A 13,777-nucleotide genomic window follows, 5' to 3' on the forward strand; every position below is an offset into this window, starting at 1 on the left:
GCCAGCTGGCTCCTTAGAATCCATGATACGCAGCATGGTTCCCAGAGCCAAGGTGGCACCAGTGCCAAGTCGGGCTGGTTTGATGGTGCAAAGTGGCTCCTGCAATCTGCCATCCAGAAGCGGGGTAGCTTCCTTTTGTTTGCTAGGGAAACGGGCCAAGGTTTGTGTCTCGGGGCATATGGCTGGGAGTGACCGGCTGGCTCCTGAAAAGCTACGATAGCCAGGATGGTGACCAGACCCATGGTGGCACCAGTGCCAAGTTGGGCTGGTTTGATAGTACCAAGTGGCTCCTGCAATCTGCCATCAAAATGTTGGCAGGCGAGTTTTGTTTTCCAGGGAAAAGCGCCGTTGTTTGTGTTTGGTGGCCTGTGGCTGGGAGTGGCCGGCTGGCTCCTTAGAATCCACGATACACAGGATGGTTCCCAGACCCAAGGTGGCACCACTGCCAAGTCAAGCTGGTTTGATAGTACCAAGTGGCTCCTGCAATCTGCCATCCAGAAGCGGGGCAGCTTACTTTTGTTTGCCAGGGAAACGGGCCGAGGTTTGTGTCTGGGGGCCTATGGCTGGGAGTGACCGGCTGGCTCCTGAAAAGCTACGATAGGCAGGATGGTGACCAGACCCATGGTGGCACCAGTGCCAAGTTGGGCTGATTTGATAGTACCAAGTGGCTCCTGCAATCTGCCATCAAAATGTTGGCAGGCGAGTTTTGTTTTCCAGGGAAAAGCGCCGTTGTTTGTGTTTGGGGGCCTGTGGCTGGGTGTGGCCGGCTGGCTCCTTAGAACCCACGATACGCAGCATTGTTCGCAGACCCAAGGTGGCACCAGTGCCAAGTTGGCCTGGTTTAATACTACCAAGTGGTTCCTGCAATCTGCCATCCAGAAGCGGGGCAGCTTACTTTTGTTTGCCAGTGAAACGGGCAGAGCTTTGTGTCTGGGGGCCTATGGCTGGGAGTGACCGGCTGGCTCCTGAAAAGCTACGATAGGCAGGATAGTGACCAGACCCATGGTGGCACCAGTGCCAAGTTGGGCTGACTTGATAGTACCAAGTGGCTACTGCAATCTGCCATCAAAAATTTGGCAGGCGAGTTTTGTTTTCCAGGGAAAAGCACCGTTGTTTGTGTTTGGGGGCCTGTGGCTGGGAGTGGCCCCATTGCGTCTTAGAATCATCGTTAAGCAGGATGGTTCCCAGACCCAAGGTGGCACCAGTGCCAAGTCGGGCTGGTTTGATAGTACCAAGTGGCTCCTGCAATCTGCCATCCAGAAGCGGGGCAGCTTACTTTTGTTTGCCAGGGTAACGAGCCGAGGATTGTGTCTGGGGGTCTATGGCTGGGAGTGGCCGGCTGGCTCCTTAAATTCCATGATACGCAGCATCGTTCCCAGACCCAAGGTGGCACCAGTGCCAAGTTGGGCTGGTTTGATAGTACCAAGTGGCTCCTGCAATCTACCATCAAAACGTTGGCAGGCCAGTTTTGTTTTCCAGGGAAAAGCGCCGTTGTTTGTGTTTGGCGACATGGGGCAGGGAGTGGCCAGCTGGCTCCTTAGAATCCACGATATGCAGCATGGTTCCCAGAGCCAAGGTGGCACCAGTGCCAAGTCGGGCTGGTTTGATGGTGCAAAGTAGTTCCTGCAATCTGCCATCCAGAAGCGGGGTAGCTTACTTGTGTTTGCCAAGGAAACGGGCCGAGGTTTGTGTGTCGATGCCTATGGCTGGGAGTGACCGGCTGGCTCCTGAAAAGCTATGCTAGGCAGGATGGTGACCAGACCCATGGTGGCACCAGTGCCAAGTTGGGCTGATTTGATTGTACCAAGTGGCTCCTGCAATCTGCCATCAAATGTTGGCAGGCGAGTTTTGTTTTCCAGGGAAAAGCGCCGTTGTTTGTGTTTGGGGGCCTGTGGCTGGGAGTGGCCGGCTGGCTAATTAGAATCCACGATACGCAGGATGGTTCCCAGACCCAAGGAGGCACCAGTGCCAATTCGGTCTAGTTTGATGGTGCAAAGTGGCTCCTGCAATCTGCCATCCAGAAGCGGGGTAGCTTACTTTTGTTTGCAAGGGAAACGGGCCGAGGTTTGTGTCTGTGGGCCTATGGCTGGGAGTGACCGCCTGGCTCCTGAAAAGCTACGATAGGCAGGATGGTTACCAGACCCATGGTGGCACCAGTGCCAAGTTGGGCTGGTTTGATAGTACCAAGTGGCTCCTGCAATCTGCCATCAAAAAGTTGGCAGGCGAGTTTTGTTTTCCAGGGAAAAGCGCCGTTGTTTGTGTTTGGCGGCATGTGGCTGGGAGTGGCCAGCTGGCTCCTTAGAATCCACGATATGCAGCATCGTTCCCAGAGCCAAGGTGGCACCAGTGCCAAGTCGGGCTGGTTTGATGGTGCAAAGTAGTTCCTGCAATCTGCCATCCAGAAGCGGGGTAGCTTACTTGTGTTTGCCAAGGAAACGTGCCGATGTTTGTATCTCGAGGCCTATGGCTGGGACTGACCGGCTGTCTCCTGAAAAGCTACGATAGGCAGGATGGTGACCAGACCCATGGTGGCACCAGTGCCAAGTTGGGCTGATTTGATAGTACCACGTGGCTCCTGCAATCTGCCATCAAAAAGTTGGCAGGCGAGTTTAGTTTTCCTGGGAAAAGCGCCGTTGTTTGTGTTTGGGGTCCTGTGGCTGGGAGTGGCCGGCTGGCTAATTAGAATCCACGATACGCAGGATGGTTCCCAGACCAGAGGTGGCACCAGTGCCAAGTCGGGCTAGTTTGATGGTGCAAAGTGGCTCCTGCAATCTGCCATCCAGAAGCGCGGTAGCTTACTTTTTTTTGCCAGGGAAACGGGCCGAGCTTTGTGTCTGGCGGCCTATGGCTGGGAGTGACCGGCTGGCTCCTGAAAAGCTACGATAGGCAGGATGGTGACCAGACCCATGGTGGCACCAGTGCCAAGTTGGGCTGATTTGATAGTACCAAGTGGCTCCTGCAATCTGCCATCCAGAAGCAGGGCAGCTGAGTTTTGTTTGCCAGAGAAAAGGGCCGTGGTTTGTGTTTGAGGGCATATGGCGGAGATTGGCCGGCTGACCCCTGAAAATCCACAATAGGCAGGAGGGTTCCCAGAGCAAGGTGGCACAAGTGCCAAGTCGGGCTGGTTTGATAGTACTAAATAGCTCCTGCAATCTGCCATCCAGAAGCGGGGCAGCTTACTTTTGCTTGCCAGGGAAACGGGCAGAGTTTTGTGTCTGGGGTCCTGTGGCTGGCAGTGGCCCTCTGGCTAATTAGAATCCTCGATACGCAGGATGTTTTCCAGACCAGTGGTGGCACCAGTGCCAAGTCGGGCTGGTTTGATAGTACTAAGCGGCTCCTGCAATCTGCCATCAAAAAGTTGGCAGGCGAGTTTTGTTTTCCAGGGAAAAGCGACGTTGTTTGTGTTTGGGGGCCTGTGGCTAAGAGTGGCCGGCTGGATCCTTAGAATCCACGATACGCAGGATGGTTCCCAGACAAGAGGTGGCACCAGTGACAAGTTGGGCTGGTTTGAAACTACCAAGTGGTTCCTGCAATCTGCCATCCAGAAGCGGGGCAGCTTACTTTTGTTTACCAGGGAAACGGGCCGTTGTTTGTGTTTGGGTGCCTGTGGCTGGGAGTGGCCGGCTGGCTCCTTAGAATGCACGATACGCAGGATGGTTCCCAGACCAGAGGTGGCACCAGTGCCAAGTCGTGCTGGTTTGATACTACCAAGTGGTTCCTGCAATCTGCCATCCAGAATTGGGTCAGCTTACTTTTGTTTGCCAGGGAAACGGGCCGAGGTTTGTGTCTGGGGGCCTATGGCTGGGAGTGACCGGCTGGCTCCTGAAAAGCTACGATAGGCAGGATGGTGACCAGACCCATGGTGGCAGCAGTGCCAAGTTGGGCTGGTTTGATAGTAGCAAGTGGCTCCTGCAATCTGCCATCCTGAAGAGGGGTAGCTTAATTTTTTTTCCAGGGAAAAGCGCCGTTGTTTGTGTTTGGGGGCCTGAGGCTGGGAGTAGCCGGCTGGGTAATTAGAATCCACGATACGCAGGATGGTTCCCAGACCAGAGGTGGCACCAGTGCCATGTCGGGCTAGTTTGATGGTGCAAAGTGGCTCCTGCAATCTGCCATCCAGAAGCGGGGTAGCTTACTTTTGTTTGCCAGGGAAACGGGCCGAGGTTTGTGGCTGGGGGCATATGGCTGGGAGTGACCAGCTGGCTCCTGAAAAGCTACGATAGGCAGGAGGTTTACCAGACCCATGGTGGCATCAGTGCCAAGTTGGGCTGGTTTGATAGTACCAAGTGGCTCCTGCAATCTGCCGTCAAAAATTTGGCAGCCGAGTTTTGTTTTCCAGGGAAAAGCGCCATTGATTTTGTTTGGGGGCCTGTGGCTGGGAGTGGCCGGCTGGCTCCATAGAATCCACGATACGCAGCATGGTTCCCAGACCCAAGGTGGCACCAGTGCCAAGTTGGGCTGGTTTGATAGTACCAAGTGCGTCCTGCAATCTGCCATCCAGAAGCGGGGCAGCTTACTTTTGTTTGCCAGGGAAACGGGCCGAGGTTTGTGTCTGGGGGCTATGGCTGGGAGTGACCGGCTGGCTCCTGAAAAGCTACGATAGGCAGGATGGTGACCAGACCCATGGTGGCACCAGTGCCAAGTTGGGCTGGTTTAATAGTACCAAGTGGCTCCTGCAATCTGCCATCAAAAAGTTGGCAGGCGAATTTTGTTTTCCAGGGAAAAGCGCCGTTGTTTGTGTTTGGGGGCCTGTGGCTGGGAGTGGCCGGCTGGCTCCTTAGAATCCACAAAACGCAGGATGGTTCCCAGACCCAAGGTGGCACCAGTGCCAAGTCGGGCTGGTTTGATGGTGCAAAGTGGCTCCTGCAATCTGCCATCCAGAAGCGGGGCAGCCGATTTTTGTTTGCAAGAGAAAAGGTCTTTGGTATTTTTTGGGGGCCTGTGGCTGCGAGTGGCCGGCTGGCTCCTTAGAATCCACGATACGCAGCATGGTTCCCAGAGCCAAGGTGGCACCAGTGCCAAGTCGGGCTGGTTTTGTAGTAGCAAGTGGCTCCTGCAATTTGCCATCCAGTAGAGGGGCAGTTGAGTTTTGTTTGCCAGAGGAAAGGGCCGTGGTTTTTGTTTGGGGGTACATGGCTGAGAGTGGCCGGCTGGCCCCTGAAAATCCACGATAGGCAGGATGGTTCCCAGATCCAAGGTGGAACCAGTGCCAAGTCGGGCTGGTTTTATGTTGCAAAGTGGCTCCTGCAATCTGCCATCAAAAAGTTGGCAGGCGAGTTTTGTTTTCCAGGGAAAAGCGCCGTTGTTTGTGTTTGGGGGCCTGTGGCTGGGAGTGGCCAGCTGGCTCCTTAGAATCCACGATACGCAGGATGGTTCCCAGACCAAGGTGGCACCAGTGCCAACTCGGGCTGGTTTGATGGTGCAAAGTGGCTCCTGCAATCTGCCATCCAGAAGCGGGGCAGCTTACTTTTGTTTGCCAGGGAAACGGTCCGAGATTTTTGTCTGGGAGCCTATGGCTGGGAGTGACCGGCTGGCTCCTGATAAGCTACGATAGGCAGGATGGTGACCAGACCCATGGTGGCACCAGTGCCAAGACGGGCTGGTTTGATAGTACCAAGTGGCTCCTGCAATCTTCGATCAAAAATTTGGCAGGCCAGTTTTGTTTTCCAGGGAAAAGCGCCGTTGTTTCTGTTTAGGGGCCTGGGGCTGGGAGTGGCCGGCTGGCTAATTAGAATCCACGATACGCAGCATGGTTCCTAGACCTGAGGTGGCACCAGTGCCAAGTCGGGCTAGTTTGATGGTGCAAAGTGGCTCCTGCAATCTGCCATCCAGAAGCGGGGCAGCTGACTTTTGTTTCCCAGGGAAAAGCGCCGTTGTTTGTGTTTGGGGGCCTGTGGCTGCGAGTGGCCCCCTGGCGTCTTAGAATCTTCGTTACGCAGCATGGTTCCCAGTTCCAAGGTGGCACCAGTGCCAAGTTGGGCTGATTTGATAGTACCAAGTGGCTCCTGCAATCTGCCATAAAAAAGTTGGCAGGCGAGTTTTGTTTTCCAGGGAAAAGCGCCGTTGTTTGTGTTTGACGGCATGTGGTTGCAGTGGCCGGCTGGCTCCTTAGAATCCACGATACGCAGGATGGTTCCCAGACCCAAGGTGGCACCAGTGCTATGTCGGGCTGGTTTGATAGTACCAAGTGGTTCCTGCAATCTGCCATCCAGAAGCGGGGCAGCTTACTTTTGTTTGCCAGGGAAAAGGGCCGAGGTTTGTGTCTGGGGGTCTATGGCTGGGAGTGACCGGCTGGCTCCTGAAAAGCTACGATAGGCAGGATGGTGACCAGACCCATGGTGGCACCAGTGCCAAGTTGGGCTGGTTTGATAGTACCAAGTGGCTCCTGCAATCTGCCATCAAATATTTGGCAGGCGAGTTTTATTTTCCCGGGAAAATCGCCATTGATTTTGTTTGGAGGCCTGTGGCTGGGAGTGGCCGCCGGTCGTCTCACAATCTACGTTACGCAGGATGGTTCCCAGAGCCAAAGTGGCACCAGTGCCAAGTCGGGCTGGTTTGATAGCACCAAGTGGCTCCTGCAATCTGCCATCCAGAAGCGGGGCAGCTTACTTTTGTTTGCCAGGGAAACGGGCCGAGGTTTGTGTGTGGGGGTCTATGGCTGGGAATGACAGGCTGGCTCCTGAAAAGCTACGATAGGCAGGATGGTGACCAGACCCATGGTGGAACCAGTGCCAACTTGGGCTGGTTTGATAGTACCAAGTGGATCCTGCAATCTGCCATCAAAATGTTGGCAGGCGAGTTTTGTTTTCCAGGATTAAAAACGCCGTTATTTGTGTTTGGGGGCCTGTGGCTGGGAGTGGCCGGCTGGCTAATTAGAATCCACGATACGCAGCATGGTTCCCAGATCCAAGGTGGCACCAGTCATAAGTCGGGCTAGTTTGATGGTGCAAAATGATTCCTGCAATCTGCCATCCAGAAGCGGGGTAGCTTACTTTTGTTTGCCAGGGAAACAATCCGAGGTTTGTGTCTGGGGGCCTATGGCTGGGAGTGACCGGCTGGCTCCTGAAAAGCTACGATAGGCAGGATGGTGACCAGACCCATGGTGGCACCAGTGCCAAGACGGGCTGGTTTGATAGTACCAAGTGGCTCCTGCAATCTGCCATCAAAAATTTGGCAAGCGAATTTTGTTTTCCAGGGAAAAGCGCTGTTGTTTGTGTTTGGGGGCCTGTGGCTGGGAGTGGCCCCCTGGCATCTTAGAATCTACCTTACGCACGATGGTTCCCAGAGCCAAGGTGGCACCAGTGCCAAGACGGGCTGGTTTGATAGTACCAAGTGGCTCCTGCAATCTGCCATCAAAAAGTTGGCAGTCGAGTTTTGTTTTCCAGGGAAAAGCGCCGTTGTTTGTGTTTGGCGGCATGTGGCTGGGAGTGGCCAGCTGGCTCCTTAGAATCCATGATACGCAGCATGGTTCCCAGAGCCAAGGTGGCACCAGTGCCAAGTCGGGCTGGTTTGATGGTGCAAAGTGGCTCCTGCAATCTGCCATCCAGAAGTGGGGTAGCTTACTTTTGTTTGCTAGGGAAACGGGCCAAGGTTTGTGTCTCGGGGCATATGGCTGGGAGTGACCGGCTGGCTCCTGAAAAGCTACGATAGCCAGGATGGTGACCAGACCCATGGTGGCACCAGTGCCAAGTTGGTCTGGTTTGATAGTACCAAGTGGCTCCTGCAATCTGCCATCAAAATGTTGGCAGGCGAGTTTTGTTTTCCAGGGAAAAGCGCCGTTGTTTGTGTTTGGTGGCCTGTGGCTGGGAGTGGCCGGCTGGCTCCTTAGAATCCACGATACACAGGATGGTTCCCAGACCCAAGGTGGCACCACTGCCAAGTCAAGCTGGTTTGATACTACCAAGTGGTTCCTGCAATCTGCCATCCAGAAGCGGGGCAGCTTACTTTTGTTTGCCAGGGAAACGGGCAGAGCTTTGTGTCTGGGGGCCTATGGCTGGGAGTGACCGGCTGGCTCCTGAAAAGCTACGATAGGCAGGATGGTGACCAGACCCATGGTGGCACCAGTGCCAAGTTGGGCTGATTTGATAGTACCAAGTGGCTCCTGCAATCTGCCATCAAAATGTTGGCAGGCCAGTTTTGTTTTCCAGGGAAAAGCGCCGTTGTTTGTGTTTGGGGGCCTGTGGCTGGGTGTGGCCGGCTGGCTCCTTAGAACCCACGATACGCAGCATTGTTCCCAGACCCAAGGTGGCACCAGTGCCAAGTTGGCCTGGTTTAATACTACCAAGTGGTTCCTGCAATCTGCCATCCAGAAGCGGGGCAGCTTACTTTTGTTTGCCAGTGAAACGGGCAGAGCTTTGTGTCTGAGGGCCTATGGCTGGGAGTGACCGGCTGGCTCCTGAAAAGCTACGATAGGCAGGATAGTGACCAGACCCATGGTGGCACCAGTGCCAAGTTGGGCTGACTTGATAGTACCAAGTGGCTACTGCAATCTGCCATCAAAAATTTGGCAGGCGAGTTTTGTTTTCCAGGGAAAAGCACCGTTGTTTGTGTTTGGGGGCCTGTGGCTGGGAGTGGCCCCATTGCGTCTTAGAATCATCGTTAAGCAGGATGGTTCCCAGACCCAAGGTGGCACCAGTGCCAAGTCGGGCTGGTTTGATAGTACCAAGTGGCTCCTGCAATCTGCCATCCAGAAGCGGGGCAGCTTACTTTTGTTTGCCAGGGTAACGAGCCGAGAATTGTGTCTGGGGGTCTATGGCTGGGAGTGACTGGCTGGCTCCTGAAAAGCTACGGTAGGCAGGATGGTTACCAGACACATTGTGGCACCAGTGCCAAGTTGGGCTGGTTTGATAGTACCAAGTGGCTCCTGCAATCTACCATCAAAACGTTGGCAGGCCAGTTTTGTTTTCCAGGGAAAAGCGCCGTTGTTTGTGTTTGGCGACATGGGGCAGGGAGTGGCTAGCTGGCTCCTTAGAATCCACGATACGCAGCATGGTTCCCAGAGCCAAGGTGGCACCAGGGCCAAGTCGGGCTGGTTTGATGGTGCAAAGTAGTTCCTGCAATCTGCCATCCAGAAGCGGGGTAGCTTACTTGTGTTTGCCAAGGAAACGGGCCGAGGTTTGTGTGTCGATGCCTATGGCTGGGAGTGACCGGCTGGCTCCTGAAAAGCTATGCTAGGCAGGATGGTGACCAGACCCATGGTGGCACCAGTGCCAAGTTGGGCTGATTTGATTGTACCAAGTGGCTCCTGCAATCTGCCATCAAATGTTGGCAGGTGAGTTTTGTTTTCCAGGGAAAAGCGCCGTTGTTTGTGTTTGGGGGCCTGTGGCTGGGAGTGGCCGGCTGGCTAATTAGAATCCACGATACGCAGGATGGTTCCCAGACCCAAGGAGGCACCAGTGCCAATTCGGTCTAGTTTGATGGTGCAAAGTGGCTCCTGCAATCTGCCATCCAGAAGCGAAGCCGCTTACTTTTGTTTGCAAGGGAAACGGGCCGAGGTTTGTGTCTGTGGGCCAAAGGCTGGGAGTGACCGCCTGGCTCCTGAAAAGCTACGATAGGCAGGATGGTTACCAGACCCATGGTGGCACCAGTGCCAAGTTGGGCTGGTTTGATAGTACCAAGTGGCTCCTGCAATCTGCCATCAAAAAGTTGGCAGACGAGTTTTGTTTTCCAGGGAAAAGCGCCGTTGTTTGTGTTTGGCGGCATGTGGCTGGGACTGGCCAGCTGGCTCCTTAGAATCCACGATACGCAGCATCGTTCCCAGAGCCAAGGTGGCACCAGTGCCAAGTCGGGCTGGTTTGATGGTGCAAAGTAGTTCCTGCAATCTGCCATCCAGAAGCGGGGTAGCTTACTTGTGTTTGCCAAGGAAACGTGCCGATGCTTGTATCTCGAGGCCTATGGCTGGGACTGACCGGCTGTCTCCTGAAAAGCTACGATAGGCAGGATGGTGACCAGACCCATGGTGGCACCAGTGCCAAGTTGGGCTGATTTGATAGTACCAAGTGGCTCCTGCAATCTGCTCACAAAAAGTTGGCAGGCGAGTTTAGTTTTCCAGGGAAAAGCGCCGTTGTTTGTGTTTGGGGTCCTGTGGCTGGGAGTGGCCGGCTGGCTAATTAGAATCCACGATACGCAGGATGGTTCCCAGACCAGAGGTGGCACCAGTGCCAAGTCGGGCTAGTTTGATGGTGCAAAGTGGCTCCTGCAATCTGCCATCCAGAAGCGCGGTAGCTTACTTTTGTTTGCCAGGGAAACGGGCCGAGCTTTGTGTCTGGCGGCCTATGGCTGGGAGTGACCGGCTGGCTCCTGAAAAGCTACGATAGGCAGGATGGTTACCAGACCCATGGTGGCACCAGTGCCAAGTTGGGCTGATTTGATAGTACCAAGTGGCTCCTGCAATCTGCCATCCAGAAGCAGGGCAGCTGAGTTTTGTTTGCCAGAGAAAAGGGCCGTGGTTTGTGTTTGAGGGCATATGGCGGAGATTGGCCGGCTGACCCCTGAAAATCCACAATAGGCAGGAGGGTTCCCAGAGCAAGGTGGCACAAGTGCCAAGTCGGGCTGGTTTGATAGTACTAAATAGCTCCTGCAATCTGCCATCCAGAAGCGGGGCAGCTTACTTTTGCTTGCCAGGGAAACGGGCAGAGTTTTGTGTCTGGGGTCCTGTGGCTGGGAGTGGCCCGCTGGCTAATTAGAATCCACGATACGCAGGATGTTTTCCAGACCAGTGGTGGCACCAGTTCCAAGTTGGGCTGGTTTGATAGTACCAAGTGGCTCCTGCAATCTGCCATCAAAAAGTTGGCAGGCGAGTTTTGTTTTCCAGGGAAAAGCGACGTTGTTTGTGTTTGGGGGCCTGTGGCTGGGAGTGGCCGGCTGGATCCTTAGAATCCACGATACGCAGGATGGTTCCCAGACAAGAGGTGGCACCAGTGACAAGTTGGGCTGGTTTGATACTACCAAGTGGTTCCTGCAATCTGCCATCCAGAATTGGGTCAGCTTACTTTTGTTTGCCAGGGAAACGGGCCGAGGTTTGTGTCTGGGGGCCTATGGCTGGGAGTGACCGGCTGGCTCCTGAAAAGCTACGATAGGCAGGATGGTGACCAGACCCATGGTGGCAGCAGTGCCAAGTTGGGCTGGTTTGATAGTAGCAAGTGGCTCCTGCAATCTGCCATCCTGAAGAGGGGTATCTTAATTTTTTTTCCAGGGAAAAGCGCCGTTGTTTGTGTTTGGGGGCCTGAGGCTGGGAGTAGCCGGCTGGCTAATTAGAATCCACGATACTCAGGATGGTTCCCAGACCAGAGGTGGCACCAGTGCCATGTCGGGCTGGTTTGATGGTGCAAATTGGCTCCGGCAATCTGACATCCAGAAGCGGGGTAGCTTACTTTTGTTTGCCAGGGAAACGGGCCGAGGTTTGTGGCTGGGGGCATATGGCTGGGAGTGACCGGCTGGCTCCTGAAAAGCTACGATAGGCAGGAGGTTTACCAGACCCATGGTGGCATCAGTGCCAAGTTGGGCTGGTTTGATAGTACCAAGTGGCTCCTGCAATCTGCCGTCAAAAATTTGGCAGGCGAGTTTTGTTTTCCAGGGAAAAGCGCCATTGATTTTGTTTGGGGGCCAGTGGCTGGGAGTGGCCGGCTGGCTCCATAGAATTCACGATACGCAGCATGGTTCCCAGACCCAAGGTGGCACCAGTGCCAAGTTGGGCTGGTTTAATAGTACCAAGTGGCTCCTGCAATCTGCCATCAAAAAGTTGGCAGGCGAATTTTGTTTTCGAGGGAAAAGCGCCGTTGTTTGTGTTTGGGGGCCTGTGGCTGGGAGTGGCCGGCTGGCTCCTTAGAATCCACAAAACGCAGGATGGTTCCCAGACCCAAGGTGGCACCAGTGCCAAGTCGGGCTGGTTTGATGGTGCAAAGTGGCTCCTGCAATCTGCCATCCAGAAGCGGGGCAGCCGATTTTTGTTTGCAAGAGAAAAGGTCTTTGGTATATTTTGGGGGCCTGTGGCTGGGAGTGGCCGGCTGGCTCCTTAGAATCCACGATACGCAGCATGGTTCCCAGAGCCAAGGTGGCACAAGTGCCGAGTCGGGCTGGTTTTGTAGTAGCAAGTGGCTCCTGCAATTTGCCATCCAGTAGAAGGGCAGTTGAGTTTTGTTTGCCAGAGGAAAGGACCGTGGTTTTTGTTTGGGGGTACATGGCTGAGAGTGGCCGGCTGGCCCCTGAAAATCCACGATAGGCAGGATGGTTCCCAGATCCAAGGTGGAACCAGTGCCAAGTCGGGCTGGTTTTATGTTGCAAAGTGGCTCCTGCAATCTGCCATCAAAAAGTTAGCAGGCGAGTTTTGTTTTCCAGGGAAAAGCGCCGTTGTTTGTGTTTGGGGGCCTGTGGCTGGGAGTGGCCAGCTGGCTCCTTAGAATCCACGATACGCAGGATGGTTCCCAGACCAAGGTGGCACCAGTGCCAACTCGGGCTGGTTTGATGGTGCAAAGTGGCTCCTGCAATCTGCCATCCAGAAGCGGGGCAGCTTACTTTTGTTTGCCAGGGAAACGGTCCGAGATTTTTGTCTGGGAGCCTATGGCTGGGAGTGACCCGCTGGCTCCTGAAAAGCTACGATAGGCAGGATGGTGACCAGACCCATGGTGGCACCAGTGCCAAGTTGGCTGGTTTGATAGTACCAAGTGGCTCCTGCAATCTTCGATCAAAAATTTGGCAGGCCAGTTTTGTTTTCCAGGGAAAAGCGCCGTTGTTTCTGTTTAGGGGCCTGGGGCTGGGAGTGGCCGGCTGGCTAATTAGAATCCACGATACGCAGCATGGTTCCTAGACCTGAGGTGGCACCAGTGCCAAGTCGGGCTAGTTTGATGGTGCAAAGTGGCTCCTGCAATCTGCCATCCAGAAGCGGGGCAACTGACTTTTGTTTGCCAGGGAAACGGGCCGAGGTTTGTGTCTGAGGGCCTATGGCTGGGAGTGACCGGCTGGCTCCTGAAAAGCTACGATAGGCAGGATGGTGACCAGACCAATGGTGGCACCAGTGCCAAGTTGGGCTGATTTGATAGTACCAAGTGGCTCCTGCAATCTGCCATAAAAAAGTTGGCAGGCGAGTTTTGTTTTCCAGGGAAAAGCGCCGTTGTTTGTGTTTGGGGGCCTGTGGCTGCGAGTGGCCCCCTGGCGTCTTAGAATCTACGTTACGCAGCATGGTTCCCAGTTCCAAGGTGGCACCAGTGCAAAGACGGGCTGGTTTGATAGTACCAAGTGGCTCCTGCAATCTGCCATCAAAAAGTTGGCAGGCGAGTTTTGTTTTCCAGGGAAAAGCGCCGTTGTTTGTGTTTGACGGCATGTGGCTGCAGTGGCCGGCTGGCTCCTTAGAATCCACGATACGCAGGATGGTTCCCAGACCCAAGGTGGCACCAGTGCCATGTCGGGCTGGTTTGATAGTACCAAGTGGTTCCTGCAATCTGCCATCCAGAAGCGGGGCAGCTTACTTTTGTTTGCCAGGGAAAAGGGCCGAGGTTTGTGTCTGGGGGTCTATGGCTGGGAGTGACCGGCTGGCTCCTGAAAAGCTACGATAGGCAGGATGGTGACCAGACCCATGGTGGCACCAGTGCCAAGTTGGGCTGGTTTGATAGTACCAAGTGGCTCCTGCAATCTGCCATCAAATATTTGGCAGGCGAGTTTTATTTTCCCGGGAAAATCGCCATTGATTTTGTTTGGAGGCCTGTGGCTGGGAGTGGCCTCCGGTCGTCTCACAATCTACGTTACGCAGGATGGTTCCCAGAACCAAAGTGGCACCAGTGCCAAG

Source organism: Melospiza georgiana, chromosome 4 (genome assembly GCF_028018845.1).
Source record: "Melospiza georgiana isolate bMelGeo1 chromosome 4, bMelGeo1.pri, whole genome shotgun sequence".
NCBI classification, from domain to species: domain Eukaryota; kingdom Metazoa; phylum Chordata; class Aves; order Passeriformes; family Passerellidae; genus Melospiza; species Melospiza georgiana.